Here is a 17621-nt window from a genome sequence, read left to right as displayed (position 1 = left end):
TAATATATTCGTACAATGAATACCCGTTTATCATCTGCATTTCTTCTTGGTGTAGCAATTTTCATGGCCGGTAGTGTATATGCGGTCTCTGTCACAGGTGAACCACACTTTCCTAAAATTCTCCCAGTAAACCGAAGTCGACCATTTGCCTTCCCTACCACAATCCTCACATCCTCGTTCCATTTCATACCGCATCACAACATCACGTCTAGGTATTTAAACGACGGGACAGCGTCAAGCAGGACGCTACTAATGCTGCATCCAACATTACGGGGTTCGTTTTCCTACCCATCCACATAAACTTACATTTTTCTACATTAAGAGCCAGGTGCCATTCATAACACCAACTAGAAATTTTGTCTAAGTCATCTTGTATCAACCTACAATCACTTGATTTCGACATCTTCCTGTACATCATCAGTGAACAACCGCAGATTGCTGTCCATCGCTGGCCGGAGTGGCCGAGCGGTTCTAGGCGCCACAGTCGGGAGCCGCGCGACCGCTACGGTCGCAGGTTCGAATCATGTGTCGGGCATGGATGTGTGTGATGTCCTTAGGTTAGTTAGGTTTAAGTAGTTCTAAGTTCTAAGGGACTGATGACCTCAGATGTTTAGTCCCATAGTGCTCAGAGCCATTTGAGCCATACATCGGGGAAGTTTATTACTGTATCGTCCTTGCGGGGCTGTGCGATGGCCAAACGATGGTATGTTTGTACGATTCTCTTGCGTGAACGATTTCTTAAATGTGAAATTCAAAACTTCGGCTTTCGTTTTACTGTTTTCTACTGATGCACCAGACTGGTCAACGAGTGACTGTATGAAAGCCTTAAACCCTCTTAAACAATTCGCATTGGACCAGAACTTCGTCAGGATTTTGTTCAGATCTTTTGCTAAGGTTCGGCAGTGTAAATGATGTAAGTTTCGAGCGACCTTTTCACAGACGCACGAATCTCTACTAAACTTTGCCTGTCGTCATTTGCGAGTTCTCTTTTGAAATGAGAGTGCAGTAGCGATTGCTTCCTTTTTGTTAAACCACGATGGGTCTTTTCTGCCTTTAATCCACTTACTATGCACATACTTGTACAGAGCACGATTTTCAATCTTATTCAAATCTCCGTGCGTTATGTTGGAACTTGACAGTTCATTGTCTAAGCGAGATGCAAAAACTGCTCGTCTGCTGTTTCTGACAGAAACACTCTGCTAGACTTCTTGACTGATTCATTAACTTTTGTAACCATAGTTGCTATGATGACATCACGATCACTAATCCCCATTTCTATACTGACGCTATTGTTCGTGGTCACAGCACGAAGGAATGTTCGTTTAAATCCAAGACACTGTGACTGTCTCACAATAATTATTTCAGGAGAGGGCGCGTTCCTGCGCCTGTCTACTTTCAAGCCTTTTGCTTGGCCAGTGTTGGTAACCTGTCGTGTAGTGGGAGAAATGTTCCGCCTTCCTGCCCACGCCACGCCATTACTAGTTACTAGTGAAAAACTCCATGAGAGTAGTGTCTGAATTCTACATCTACATTGATCTACATCTACATTGATACTCCGCAAGCCACCCAACGGTGTGTGGCGGAGGGCACTTTACGTGCCACTGTCATTACCTCCCTTTCCTGTTCCAGTCGCGTATGGTTCGCGGGAAAAACGACTGTCTGAAAGCCTCCGTGCGCGCTCTAATCTCTCTAATTTGACATTCGTGATCTCCTCGGGAGGTATAAGTAGGGGGAAGCAATATATTCGATACCTCATCCAGAAACGCACCCTCTCGAAACCTGGCGAGCAAGTTACACCGCGATGCAGAGCGCCTCTCTTGCAGAGTCTGCCACTTGAGTTTATTAAACATCTCCGTAACGCTATCACGGTTACCAAATAACCCGGTAACGAAACGCGCCGCTCTTCTTTGGATCTTCTCTATCTCTTCCGTCAACCCGACCTGGTACGGATCCCACACTGATGAGCAATACTCAAGTATAGGTCGAACGAGTGTTTTGTAAGCCACCTCCTTTGTTGATGGACATTTTCTAAGCACTCTCCCAATGAATCTCAACCTGGTACCCGCCTTACCAACAATTAATTTTATATGATCATTCCACTTCAAATCGTTCCGCACGCATACTCCCAGATATTTTACAGACGTAACTGCTACCAGTGTTTGTTCCGCTATCATATAATCATACAATAAAGGATCCTTCTTTCTATGTATTCGCAATACATTACATTTGTCTATGTTAAGGGTCAGTTGCCACTCCCTGCACCAAGTGCCTATCCGCTGCAGATCTTCCTGCATTTCGCTACAATTTTCTAATGCTGCAACTTCTCTGTATACTACAGCATCATCCGCGAAAAGCCGCATGGAACTTCCGACACTATCTACTAAGTCATTTATATATATTGTGAAAAGCAATGGTCCCATAACACTCCCCTGTGGCACGCCAGAGGTTACTTTAACGTCTGTAGACGTCTCTCCATTGATAACAACATGCTGTGTTCTGTTTGCTAAAAACTCTTCAATCCAGCCACACAGCTGGTCTGATATTCCGTAGGCTCTTACTTTGTTTATCAGGCGACAGTGCGGAACTGTATCGAACGCCTTCCAGAAGTCAAGAAAAATAGCATCTACCTGGGAGCCTGTATCTAATATTTTCTGGGTCTCATGAACAAATAAGGCGAGTTGGGTCTCACACGATCGCTGTTTCCGGAATCCATGTTGATTCCTACATAGTAGATTCTGGGTTTCCAGAAATGACATGATACGCGAGCAAAAAACATGTTCTAAAATTCTACAAGAGATCGACGTAAGAGATACAGGTCTATAGTTTTGCGCATCTGCTCGACGACCCTTCTTGAAGACTGGGACTATCTGTGCTCTTTTCAATCATTTGGAACCCTCCGTTCCTCTAGAGACTTGCGGTACACGGCTGTTAGAAGGGGGGCAAGTTCTTTCTCGTACTCTGTGTAGAATCGAATTGGTATCCCGTCAGGTCCAGTGGACTTTCCTCTATTGAGTGATTCCAGTTGCTTTTCTATTCCTTGGACACTTATTTCGATGTCAGCTATTTTTTCGTTTGTGCGAGGATTTAGAGAAGGAACTGCAGTGCGGTCTTCCTCTGTGAAACAGCTTTGGAAAAAGGTGTTTAGTATTTCAGCTTTACGCGTGTCATCCTCTGTTTCAATGCCATCATCATCCCGTAGTGTCGGCATATGCTGTTTCGAGCCACTTACTGATTTAACGTAAGACCAGAACTTCCTAGGATTTTCTGTCAAGTCGGTACATAGAATTTTACTTTCGAATTCAATGAACGCTTCACGCATAGCCCTCCTTACGCTAACTTTGACATCGTTTAGCTTCTGTTTGTCTGAGAGGTTTTGGCTGCGTTTAAACTTGGAGTGGAGCTCTCTTTGCTTTCGCAGTAGTTTCCTAACTTTGTTGTTGTACCACGGTGGGTTTTTCCCGTCCCTCACAGTTTTACTCGGCACGTACCTGTCTAAAACGCATTTTACGATTGCCTTGAACTTTTTCCATAAACACTCAACATTGTCAGTGTCGGAACAGAAATTTTCGTTTTGATCTGTTAGGTAGTCTGAAATCTGCCTTCTATTACTCTTGCTAAACAGATAAACCTTCCTCCCTTTTTTTATATTCCTATTAACTTCCATATTCAGGGATGCTGCAACGGCCTTATGATCACTGATTCCCTGTTCTGTACATACAGAGTCGAAAAGTTCGGGTCTGTTTGTTATCAGTAGGTCCAAGATGTTATCTCCACGAGTCGGTTCTCTGTTTAATTGCTCGAGGTAATTTTCGGATAGTGCACTCAGTATAATGTCACTCGATGCTCTGTCCCTACCACCCGTCCTAAACATCTGAGTGTCCCAGTCTATATCTGGTAAATTGAAATCTCCACCTAAGACTATAACATGCTGAGAAAATTTATGTGAAATGTATTCCAAATTTTCTCTCAGTTGTTCTGCCACTAATGCTGCTGAGTCGGGAGGTCGGTAAAAGGAGCCAATTATTAACCTAGTTCGGTTGTTTAGTGTAACCTCCACCCATAATAATTCACAGGAACTATCCACTTCTACTTCACTACAGGATAAACTACTACTAACAGCGACGAACACTCCACCACCGGTTGCATGCAATCTATCCTTTGTAAACACCGCCTGTACCTTTGTAAAAATTTCGGCAGAATTTATCTCTGGCTTAAGCCAGCTTTCTGTACCTATAACGATTTCAGCTTCGGTGCTTTCTATCAGCGCTTGAAGTTCCGGTACTTTACCAACGCAGCTTCGACAGTTGACAATTACAATACCGATTGCTGCTTGGTCCCCGCATGTCCTGACTTTGCCCCGCACCCGTTGAGGCTGTTGCCCTTTCTGTACTTGCCCAAGGCCATCTAACCTAAAAAACCGCCCAGCCCACGCCACACAACCCCTGCTACCCGTGTAGCCGCTTGTTGCGTGTAGTGGACTCCTGACCTATCCAGCGGAACCCGAAACCCCACCACCCTATGGCGCAAGTCGAGGAATCTGCAGCCCACACGGTCGCAGAACCGTCTCAGCCTCTGATTCAGACCCTCCACTCGGCTCTGTACCAAAGGTCCGCAGTCAGTCCTGTCGACGATGCTGCAGATGGTGAGCTCTGCTTTCATCCCGCTAACGAGACTGGCAGTCTTCACCAAATCAGATAGCCGCCGGAAGCCAGAGAGGATTTCCTCCGATCCATAGCGACACACATCATTGGTGCCGACATGAGCGACCACCTGCAGATGGGTGCGCCCTGTACCCTTCATGGCATCCGGAAGGACCCTTTCCACATCTGGAATGACTCCCCCCGGTATGCACACGGAGTGCACATTGGTTTTCTTCCCCTCTCTTGCTGCCATTTCTTTAAGGGGCCCCATTACGCGCCTGACGTTGGAGCTCCCAACTACCAGTAAGCCCACCCTCTGCAACTGCCCGGATCTTGCAGACTGAGGGGCAACCTCTGGAACAGGACTTTGTTAAACTTGTTTCTAAAATTATTATTGGTTGGAACATGCAATGTCTTCCGCGATTGGACGGCGAGATTCCTGCTCTAGTCGATGCAGCTGATGTTCGGAGAATGAAGTCTGAAAGAGACTTGCTTCATGGAGATTGGAGAGGAAGGACTTGCTGCCAGGAGGTCGAAGAGAACACTTGGTCCAACTCACTGCAGAGGGATGTTTAGTGCTGGTGTCTACCATAGTTGCATCATTCAAGAGTGGCGAGCCTTAGCTGGCGATGCAGTCACCGAGTGGGGATGGACGCAGAGCTAGCTCATTTATATTGGGGGTTAATGGCTCATTTTTAACGTTCACAGCCAATCTGTTACTACCATCATGCAATCTGACGAATCTGTTGGTATTCGTACTTTTCTGCAGTTCTTTCTTCAAATCACTAACCATTTTTCCACTCATTGACAATTTCCGTGATCTATTTCATTTTAAGCTTTTTGTGTCCACCCATCTGTGCCAAGGCTGTACTTAATTGTCCATTGTTAACTGTTATGTGTTTAATTATGTGGAAAAATCATTTGTTTGGTGTTTTATGGTAATAAACCAAATTGTTAAAATGGCCGCCATTTTCGTTTCATAGTTAGACGAACCCATTCATCAATTTAACTGTGTGAGGTGTGGTACCCGTACTTTCGTACTCAACAGGGCCGTCTCTGGTGATTTTTATGTAGTAAGGCGTTTTCTGCTGCGCAACATTGTCTCTCTTACATTAGCACGATCTTATGAGGAGCTTCTCGTACTTGTAGGTCACCGGAATTGAACTTACTGCATCATAGGGGTGTCCTAAACGGCTCAATTGAAATTTCACACCATCACTGTTTCGTTTCCGTAACCATCAACATTAATGTTAATACGTTTAGAATTAGCATTAACCAATCCTTGTAAAAAAATAGAAGCTTATTACAAGTGTCTGCAGTTACTGAACCTCATAATCAGAAAGAGAAGTACAAATATGGCAAATGCATCTTTCAACTATATTTTATAAACAATAGGGAAAAATCAAAGCATTGTAGTAGTCATTCGTTATGTTACTGGAATAACAAAAAAGCTGGAATTTTGTTTTTGACAATTTAACCATCTTCCTTTATAACTTCAGTTATCTCTTACTATTTTCGCAAAGCTTGCAACTTGGCCGGCCGGAATGGTCGTGCGGTTCTAGGCGCTACAGTCTGGAACCGAGCGACCGCTACGGTCGCAGGTTCGAATCCTGCCTCGGGCATGGATGTGTGTGATGTCCTTAGGTTAGTTAGGTTTAATTAGTTCTAAGTTCTAGGCGACTGATGACCTCAGAAGTTAAGTCGCATAGTGCTCAGAGCCATTTGCAACTGCAATACGAAAATACAGCCTAAGATTTCTAAATGATTGAACAGTAGACAGAAAGGAAATCGGTATTCAGTAAAGTACTTGCTTCTTTTTGCAATTTATCATGTATTTATAGTTATGGTGTGGTTTCCAAGAGGAAATTATTGTTAATTGCATATCATTTTAATTGCATCAACTGCAATTCGAAATAAAAGAGAGGAAAAGGAGACGTAATAAATTTTGAACTGTCTTCGCTTCCATTCGCAAGCTAAAATAACACCACTGCTCAGCAGACAACTCCACGCTGTTATCAGAGCTTCAACATTAACGCCTCATAAAATCCAAGACCCATGCTTCCCTTTAATCGCCACTCTCTTCGACGCTCTTATCGTTTATGGCACCCGTAAAACAGGAATGACCACGGAGGGTGCGTACAGTACTGCGCGTATCGCCGACATCCAACCAAAATTCTCATACGGCTTAACGTATTACACTGTTTGTTTACGCTTTGAACTACGTCTGAAACCGTCGTATTACACTTACTTGCCCAGTTTTTACATATTTATTGATAAATAACACCACTGGTGAATAATTGTTGTTACCAGGTTTCAGACAGAAATGCGCCAAAGGAGGGAAAGATACTTTTCACAGGTAAGTACCACAAATGTCTAATTTCAATTATCTTATAATAAAGAGTCGTTTTATATTTTGAAAACATTAAGACAAAAGATAATAAGAAGTTAATAACGTTGGGCTGTATGGCCACAGTTTGTGCGACAAGTTCTAGATACATTCAGTAGTGTTGAGAGTATGTTATTTGTCAATCAGTTGAAGTATGCGCATTTCTAGCAATTTCAGCTGAAGATAAGATTTGTAGACAATCTGAGACATTACCACCGTATGATACAGATGTGCAAACCATTGTGCTTATTTTAAAGTACTCACTATAGGAAATTGTGGTACTAGTACCTATGTCATGGAGAAGTAGTATGTACGATCAACAATTTAGTTCAAGAAAAATAAACATATGGAAACAGAATGGAAAAACGTATGAATTTAGTCCCTAAAAACGTATTACTGCGTAACGAATTGCTGGTTTTCTGCATATCGAAGCTCCAGACTCGACGATCTTTTGGTTCACTTCGTCTTTGACGAACTACGAACCTATTCGCAATTCGAGCGTGGCATAATTTTATCAACCAGATTAGAAAACTTAACAACAGTGTTAGATATCCCTTCTTTTCCTATAACAAAAAAAGCGTCGTTTGAAATGTGACAGTTGTCGCAAACAAGGGAAAAGCCCTTGCATTAACAATAGAGTGATCCAACGCTAAGCAGTGCAGAGCTGTTACGTGTGCAGCGCAGCCACAGGCGAAGTGCTTGAGTGGACGTGATGGACACTACAAAATACTTATCAGCGGATTGATTCTCTCACATGAATGAATGAATTTCTTTTTTTTATTCGTCTTAGTTACTGTGCTGCCTTTAATTAAGTAAATCATTGAACGAAATTTTAAGAGATTCCATAGATAAAAACGAATTGTGTAGACTTTGCATACGGTCCACTTTAGGTCATACGTTACTGCGTATGAAATGTGGATAACATGTAGAAATTATACTTAAAGATGAGAGCAGTGCGATATCTATCGTCATTCGTGAGATATACTGGTTTTTATATATATGGAAGCGTCTCGCACCCAGATCTGTCGGTGAGCAATGTGAATCATGTGGTCGTAACACCAGTCGTATTTCATAACGGTTCAAGATATCGAAACTATGTCTTCTGAAAATGATAGCACGTGAAGAGGCAAGTGTTTGCCAAAGATTCATACTTTAAACTTTTCTATTTATCGAAATATGGAAGTAACTGTAGTGTTTTTGGCTGGAGCGATTAACTTTTTAAATCTAATATCTCGTTAAAGAAAAATACTGTGCCAGTGCACACGGTAATATTGATGGTGTTCTAAGTGGGTTTCTTAACTTTAGTTGAAACCTGTTTGTTGTTATGCCACAGAATGTAATCACTAAGTAACTGTTGTTGTTGTGGTCTTCAGTCCTGAGACTGGTTTGATGCAGTTCTCCATGCTACTGTATCCCGTGCAAGCCGCTTCATCTCCCAGTACGTACTGCAGCCTACATCCTTCTGAATCTGCTTAGTGTATTCATCTCTCGGTCTCCCTCTACGATTTTTACACTCCACGCTGCCCTCAAATACTAAACTAGTGATCCCTTGATGCCTCAGAACATGTCCTACCAACTGATCCCTTCTTCTAGTCAAGTTGTGCCATAAACTCCTCTTCTTCCCAATTCTGTTCAATACCTCCTCATTAGTTATGTGATCTACCCATCTAATCTTCAGCATTCTTCTGTAGCACCACATTTCGAAACCTTCTATTCTCTTCTTGTCCGAACTATTTATCGTCCATGTTTCATTTCCATACATGGCTACGCTCCATACAAATACTTTCAGAAACGACTTACTGACACTTAAATCTATACTCGATGTTAACAAATTTCTCTTCTTCAGAAACGCTTTCCTTGACATTGCCAGTCTACATTTTACATCCTCTCTACTTCGACCATCATCAGTTATTTTGCTCCCCAAATAGCAAAACTCCTTTACTACTTTAAGTGTCTCATTCCCTAATCTAATTCCCTCAGCACCACCCAAGTTAAATTGATTACATTCCATTATCCTCGTTTTGCTTTTGTTGATGTTCATCTAAGTAACTACATGCTTTAATGAATTCAGTTTTCACTGAGACCTTTTGTTTATTTACAACCTTTAGACTGCTTTATAGCTACATCTAATGACATTAGCTTGTCAACTAATATCTCCAGCAACGTTACTGAAATGGTCTTTATATGACATTAGCTTGTCAACTAATATCTCCAGCAACGTTATTGGAATGGTCTTTATATGGTGCGTGACATCTCATGTTCTTGTTTCTTTTAACCTGAGATATCACGTACCTGCCGTCAGCTCCAGATTTCACGCGTCCTGTAGTGTAATACAGCACACCGTATGAGCATTCCCAGTAAACAAAGACTGATCAGTTGTTCTGTACGGCCATTATTTACATTCACGCGTCCACTTCAACTGTAATGACACGAAGCTAGATTCGTCATTTGTCTTCCAGAACAACGAATATACTTTTGAATAACCTGCGTCCCCAGGACAGATAACAATTAAAAACAGTTTGATTGGCCTGCGTATGGTTTTTTTTTTTTTTATCTCATTTTGTTCGCTTCTGTTCGTTGCATCTGCTCGGGGCGGACGTCGTAAGACATCCTTTTATGTTCGTTGTTGGTCGACTGACTCGGTTTTTTTTATTACAGAGGGCAGCTAACTCCCTGACCGAACACGCTGAGCTACCGTGCCGGCTGTTCGATAATACTAGGAGTCAGCAGAAAAACTCCCCTGCACAAAATTTGTGAGCAATGACTGGTACAATGGGACGTATCCTCTGCTGCCATGCACTTCACGGAGGTTAACAGGTATAGATGTACTTAACGTTCTTGAACAGCAATGATGAAAACTTCCAGACATTATAACTTGAAACACAAACCACAACCTGCGTCCAATTGACGCGAAAATATCAAACCATCTGATCACGTCCGCCTCGTCACATCGCACGTCGCACGATGCCCCGCCCTTGTGTATGACAACTCAGTCGGCCAGGGTGGCCGAGCGGTTCTAGGCGCTACAGTCTGGAACCACGTGACCGCTACGGTCGCAGGTTCGAATCCTGCCTCGGGCATGGATGTGTGTGTTAGGTTTAATTAGTTCTAAGTTCTAGGAGACTGATGACCTTAGAAGTTAAGTCCCATAGTGCTCAGAGCCAGTTGAACCACTTTTTTTCATGTAAACTCAGGTTCGCGTGACTGTTCTGATATAATCGTGCGGTCGCCGCGCTGCGTCGCGTTCGCAACGGTTCGCTCAGGTAGGACAACGCCTACGCAACTATGGCGAACACGTGAGGGTCGACTGCCCGCAAGGACGTAGCATTGATTGTGTCAAGGGGGGGGGGGGGGGGGGAGATCCGATTTGTCAAAGAGGACTTTAAAAAGACTCACGGTTTCATTTATTGTTAAAATTTCTATCGAGAAAGATAATCCTTTTATTTGACAATGATGTCGGAGTTTTCACCAAGTGAAGATATAATATTCTTACTTAGGAGTGCTGTATTGTAGCAAACCACTAAGAAGCACTCATGCTTCAATCCTCCACCCTCGAAGGTCATGCTCTTCATCTTTCAGCCTAGGTTCGAGCGGAGGAGATGATCAGGAACGGACCGAGCGCAAATTGTTTGGGACACCGTGATTATTACCGACAACGTTTCTGGAATAAAGAGATATCTGTTGAACAGAGAAGCAAGAACAATTTTTGGTGGCAAAAATACAAAGGAATCGAAATTATTCAACTTAACACTTTCCCGAAATTTTCTCAATTAACTATGCATCTCTCACTTGTCGCAATGTATAGAAAGACCATTTTCTGCATTAAAGGCTGTCCCGGTACACAAATGCATGAGCATAAACGAGGAGAATTCGGATTATTATTTATTTTTAGTGTCGGGTCGCCTTTGACGCAGCTCTTTTCATTTATGCTGGAGGGGTTGTATCTCCGAGGGAAGTGGAATCTTATAGGAAAGAAAGGTATTCGGAAGGAATTGGCTGTGGGCTATAGCAAGGGATCAATCCTGGCATTTTTCCATGAGGAACTACAGAAATCCATTTCAGGCTTGCTGGAGGATGGATTCAAACCACCAAACCTCCCGAATCCAGAGATTGCTAGTTCTGCTGCCCAACACACAGAGCTACCTGAAGTCGGTGGAGAATTTGTAAAAGCTGGTTGTTGTATGTAAACTGTTTAAAAATGCATCACAACAAAAGACTGAATTCTGATGTTTTTCCATTAATTGTGCATGTTTAGTCATTTGATAGTGCATGAATGTATGCGGAATTTAAAATTTAATTGTGCATGGTAGTTGCTGGATTTTTGCAAGAGCGTAAAAAGATTCTGGATGAAACGGGAGGGAGGGATGCAGAGCGCAGTCTGCTCGGACGAATTCAAGCAGCCCGCTGAAAAAATTTTTTTACAAACGAATGAACTGTAGAATGTTTTCATCCCGTACCCTTGCCACTCTCCAACAGTCCTTCCCGTATCGGGACTGGTTTTTATAATTGAATACCTCCCAGATAATCCGATTGTGCGATATTTTTTCATTTGAGCTACTAATGATAGAACATTGAGCAATTTTTTTAAAGAAATGCAGCCATCGCCGTTTGGGCCTAGTTTTTCTTGATCAACGCGATTTATGGGCGACGTAGATACATACAAATGTGTTTCTACGCACTGATTTTAATTTAATGTTATTTGTAATGATATTTACCGCGCTGCTACCTTATGAAATACTGAAATATTGCAACTCCTAAGTTCTACCAGCCTCCACACAACGAATCCACTGCAAACATTAAACTTTTATAGATAGATAATTAAGCTATTATAGTGTGCGTACATATTTTTAACTTGTCATAGTGCAAGCGGATGAATTAAAATCGATTTTCATCTTCTTTCTTGTTACGAACTTATCCATAATTAGAAATTATCACAACAGCACACAGCATAAAAACAATACACGGTAGCACTTATCATTAAATTCAACCCCAAGAAAGACCTGAACTGATTAACAACACAACAACTGAGCTCAAACAAGACCAACAATAGCGATAGCTCGTTTAATTCTACCGTTGGCCTTAATGACAATCCATACTGCGTATCCCTCTTTCGTCATATGATTGAAAATCAAAATATCTTCCAATTATACCACGCGCCAACTGGGTCGTGTGTAATTTCATTTAGGATTTAGGTGGAGGTGGTGGGGGGGGGGGGGATTCCAGAACCCCTAGAACGCCTCCCCCCCTTCCCCCGCTTTGGCTGCGGCCTTGCTGCCCACCCCGCAGACGAGCTGAAACACCCTTCACCGTTACCAACTGTCTGCCTCCGCAGAGCCAAACGAGCGTGCTAGTCACCAGCGAAGCCTGCTGTGTGGTAATCGCGCCGAGAAACTAAATTTACGTAACAGTTTCGCGAGTGAGCCATAAATTCGACCATTTGGACTGGATATTAAATTTCTCTTCCCTCCTGGCTGTGGATAGTGCAGTATTAGCTGGGAGTACACTTAGTGGACCTGTGTAAAGTGGGTTTGTGGGTTTAACTTTGAATGTGACACGCACTTCCAGTAAAACACTCTTCGCACAAGTGTCTACTTAAAAGCTCACAACTACAGAAAAACTGTTACACTTGACTGACCTACGCCATAACATGGCCGGCCGGAGTGGCCGTGCGGTTCTGGGCGCTACAGTCTGGAGCCGCGTGACCGCTACGGTCGCAGGTTCGAATCCTGCCTCGGGCATGGATGTGTGTGATGTCCTTAGGTTAGTTAGGTTTAAGTAGTTCTAAGTTCTAGGGGACTGATGACCACAGCAGTTAAGTCCCATAGTGCTCATAGCCATTTGAACCATTTTGAGCATAACATGGTTACTGATGAATCGAGGGCTAGACAACCACCGACTGCGTCTTCCGCCGCAGTTAACAGTTATTAATGTTTGTGCAGATTCAACTGACTCCGCCTTTCCTCAGAAACCAACTTGTTTTATAATCTGCGCCGATTTACTTAACAAAATTATCTGCATCTATAAGGGTTACGAGGCTTTGCTCTGTGCTTTCAAACGATGTTACGTCCAGTAATGATAATGCACTCAGGTGACAAATCATGGGATAGGGAGATGCACATACACAGACGCTGGAGCTGTCACTTGTACTCAGGTGATTCATGTGAAAAGGTTTCCGAAGTGATTATGCCCTCATGACGGGAATTAACAGACTTTGAAGGCGGAATGGAGGTTGGGGCTAGACAAACGGGATATTCTATCATTAGGGAATTCAACATTCCGAGATCAACAGTGTCAAGAGTGTAACGAGAATACCAAATTTCAGGCACCACGAACAACGCAAACATCGATACGTTACTGCTAGAATGGTTCAATCATATGCGTGCATCTAAGATACTTTTAACTGGTCCTGTGATACAGTCAAAAGCAAATGATATTGCTAAAGATATGGGCATCGAAGACTTCCGTTGTTCTGCTGGTTGGTTGTATCGGTTCCAAAAGAGACATTCAATTTCATCTGTACAAATTTGTGATGAAGCAAATAAAGTTGATGAAGGAAGCGCGAACCGGTGGTTGCATGAATTCAACCGAGCGCGGGAAAAGTATGCCTCGTGTGATGTGTTTAACATGGATAAAACTGGATTTTTCTACAATCTTTTTCCAAATCACACCCTGGGGATAAATTGTGATAAGTGTCTCGGTGGAGCACGAAGCAAACAACGTATGAGTGTTGTACTGTACTGTAATGCTGACGGCAGTGAGAAGTTTCGTCCCTGGGCTACCGGTAAATCCGAGAAACCACGTTGTTTTAAAAACGTAAATATGGACACTTTACCTTGCATCTAATCTCACCACAAGAAAGCTTGGATCGATGGCACATCATTTCGCAAGTGGTTTCTTCGTTTCAACAGTAGAATGGTTGCTAAAAATAGACGTGTTCTTCTTACTTTGGACAGATGTACTGCCCATAACGTTCATGATCTGAACCTATCCAACATAAAGGTTCAGTTTTTTCCCACCCAACGCCACAAGCCGCCTTCGGACTAAGGCATAATCTCTCTCATAAAGCCAGCCGGTGTGGCCAAGCGGTTCTAGGCGCTTCAGTCCGGGACCGCGCAGCTGCTACGGTCGCTGCTCGGGCATGGATGTGTGTGATGTCCTTAGGTTAGTTAGGTTTAAGCTCATTCAAGGGACTGATGACCTCCGATGTTAAGTCCCATAGTGCTTTGAGCCATTTGAACTATTTGAACCTTCACTCAAGGACCGGGAGAGTGGTTTTTGCGTATAGTTGTCAGTGTTATAATACAAGCAACATTGCGTGAAATAATTGCAGAAATCAATGCAGGTCAGCGGCGAACGTATTCGGTAGGACAGTGAGGCAAAACGTGGCTTAATGGGTTATGGCAGCAGACGATCGACGCGAGTGCCTTTGCAAACAGCACGACATTACCTACATCGCCTCTCCTGGGCTCGTGACCATGTCGGTTGGACCCTAGACGACTGGAAAACCGCAGCCTGGTCAGATGAGTCCCAATATGGACTGGTAAGAGCTGATGGTAGGGTTCGAATGTGGCGCAGACCCCATGAAGTCACGGACCAAAATCGCCAACAAGGGACTATGCAAGCTGGTGGTGGGTCCGTAATGGTGTGGGCTGTGTTTACATGGACTGGAGTGGACCCTCTGTTCCAACAGATACTTGGAGACTAGCAGCCACTCATGGACTTTTCATGTTCCCAAAAGCGATACAATTTTTATGGATGACAATGCGCCATGTCACCGCGCCACAGTTGTTCCCGTCTGGTTTGAAGTACATTCTTGACAGTTCGAGCGAATCATCTGGCCGCTCAGATCGTCCGACATGAATTCTATCGAACATTTATGAAACATACTCGAGAGGTCAATGGTTCAAATGGCTCTGAGCACCATGGGACTTCTGAGGTCATCAGTCCCCTAGGACTTAGAACTACTTAAACCTAACTAACCTAAGGACATCACACACATCCATACCCGAGGCAGGATTCGAACCTGCGACCGTAGCAGCCGCGCGGTTCCGGACTGCGCGCCTAGAACCGCTAGACCACCGCGGCCAGCAAGTAACACTGTTCCTTACCGTAATTCATTAAAATTCTATATGGAGATTTCCTGTTCGTTCGTTTAACTTGAGATGAGATAAGACCTCAAATATTTCAAAAAAACTGATTTTTTTCTACTACATAAATATTTGGACTTTCCTGAACAAATTGGAGCATAATTTTTGTAAAAAAATGCGTATAAATGTATTTTTGATTTTTTTAACTTTTCTTGACACATCATGATGCCGTCGTAGATCTCGACGTCCTTTCAGATATGTATGTAAGTCTCAGAAACTACATGCTCTAGAAGGCTGTGGCTTTTTTATGTTCGCTTTGGATTTGTTAACCACAGATTGGCTGCACTGATTATTAAATATTATTTACTCGTGTGCTTGTAAATCATTGAAAACAAAGCAAGTACTCGATATTTGGTATCTTGCTGTGTTTATAGTGAAACGGCTGCGTGTTGTTGCTGTCATTTAAAATGACTAAACCAAAAGATATCTTCAATAGGCGCCATAACAAAGGAAACAGGTTCTTTAGAGCAACACCAGTCGTGGATAGTAGGGAAATAGAGAAAAATAATAGACTGTTGATGCTCCTCCCTGTTCACCGAAAAAAAGTGCAAGCTCATTGTGTAGAAAATACATTACATACACATGAAGCAGTGGAGTAAATATGATTACAGATTTGAATATTTTAACATCAGTGTTGAAAGAGACTGTAACATGGAAGTTATGCGGTGGACATATATCGCTTTCCGATGATGTGACTGCCAGAAAGGGCTCAAATTGTGGTGTTGACAGATAATTTCTAGCTTCTGCCAAATGTTCCAATTACGAATTATATGAAGCCAATGTGAAATTGTTTTATGGACTTAGGTGTATTGGGAAATATAATAGCGTTGGTAGACTACTTAGTGCTCTCCTGAATCTAGACTGTAGCGCCTAGAACCGCTCGGCCATCCCGGCCGGCACTGGATAGGTCAGTTCATGCACAAAATCCTCCACCGGCAACACTTTCTCTACTATGGATGGCTGTAGAGGCGGCATGGCTTAGTATTTCTGAGGCTTACAAAGACTTGTTGAGCCCATGCCACGTCGAGCTGCTGCACTACGGCAGGGAAATGGAGGTCCGACACGATATTAGGAGAAATCCCATGAGTTTTGTCACCTCAGCGTAAACCACGATTTGCGCAGTGATTTCGCCCGCTCTCTGGGTTGAATGGCGCGACGAACCCAACATCGAACACAGTTCAAGTGAGTGTCAACTCACCACACTTGCTCGTCCGGCAAGTTCTTGGCAAGTTCAGCAGTAATATAAACAAACATATGCTCAGATATTTGTCATCGGCTGCAGTGCCCATCCACAAGTAATAGTAACGCCACTAGGAACAGGCCCTGTTTACGAATGAACTACCTGTTCTTACTCTCACGCAAATGCTACACGGATACATGCGAAAGTTTTACTGTTTTTCTTCATCACCGTTCTAAATGCAGTATATGTAGTTCTTGTTTCAAATCTCAGTTACTCCGTTTTCCGCAGGGACACGTAGACGCGGAAATCAATAAACATGCGACGAGAAACATACTGACTTAATGTTTTCCAGAAGCTTGTAAGGCAAAAAAGAATCATTTGCCACTGATGATCCACATGACGGGGATAACTTCCTTCGTCTGAATCTACGAATACGCCTACGTCAATACAGGGTATACATAAAGTCCGGGAACACTTTCAATCGCCGGCCGGAGTGGCCGAGCGGTTCTAGGCGCTAGAGTCTGGAACCGCGTGACCGCTACGGTCGCAGGTTCGAATCCTGCCTCGGGCATGGATGTGTGTGATGTCCTTCGGTTAGTTAGGTTTAAGTAGTTCTAAGTTCTATTGGACTGATGACCTCAGATGTTAAGTCCCATAGTGCTCAGAGCCATTTGAGCCAACACTTTCAATCATTTATTGCACAAGAACAAAACACTGTACAAATGTCATACATATTGAATTTTGAAGAGAAACTCTGGAAGTTTTTTTAAATTTTTTTTTTACAAACATTCGATATGAGAACCATGAGTGATCCGGCACACGTCAATACGGTAATCGAGTTCTTGCCATACCCGTCCCAGCATGGCATCGTCGACTGTGGCAGTCGCTTCCCGTATTCTCTCTCGGAGCTTCTGTTGCAGGTCTTTCCACACTGTCACTGGAGCCGTTTCGAGTTCACGGGATGCACGACGCACCGATTTCTTTGGACAATCAATGTCTCTCGTACACGCTTCACATTCACTTCACTCACACTGGGACGTCCGTTTCTCTTTGCCAGGCACAAGCAACCCGTCGTAACGAATTTGTTGCGCCAGTGGTAAATGACCTTCCGTTTTGGTGGCTTCTTATCGTACTTGGTTCTAAACATCGGTCGAATACCTGTAGCACACTTGTTTTCGTCGAACCACAACACACAGAAAGCTCGCTCCGCAACTGAACTCACTATGTTTGCGACTAGCACTGACTATCGGCAAATTACCAAACTACGC

This window comes from Schistocerca americana, chromosome 5, assembly GCF_021461395.2.
Source record: "Schistocerca americana isolate TAMUIC-IGC-003095 chromosome 5, iqSchAmer2.1, whole genome shotgun sequence".
NCBI lineage: Eukaryota > Metazoa > Arthropoda > Insecta > Orthoptera > Acrididae > Schistocerca > Schistocerca americana.
This window is presented reverse-complemented; position numbering follows the sequence as displayed.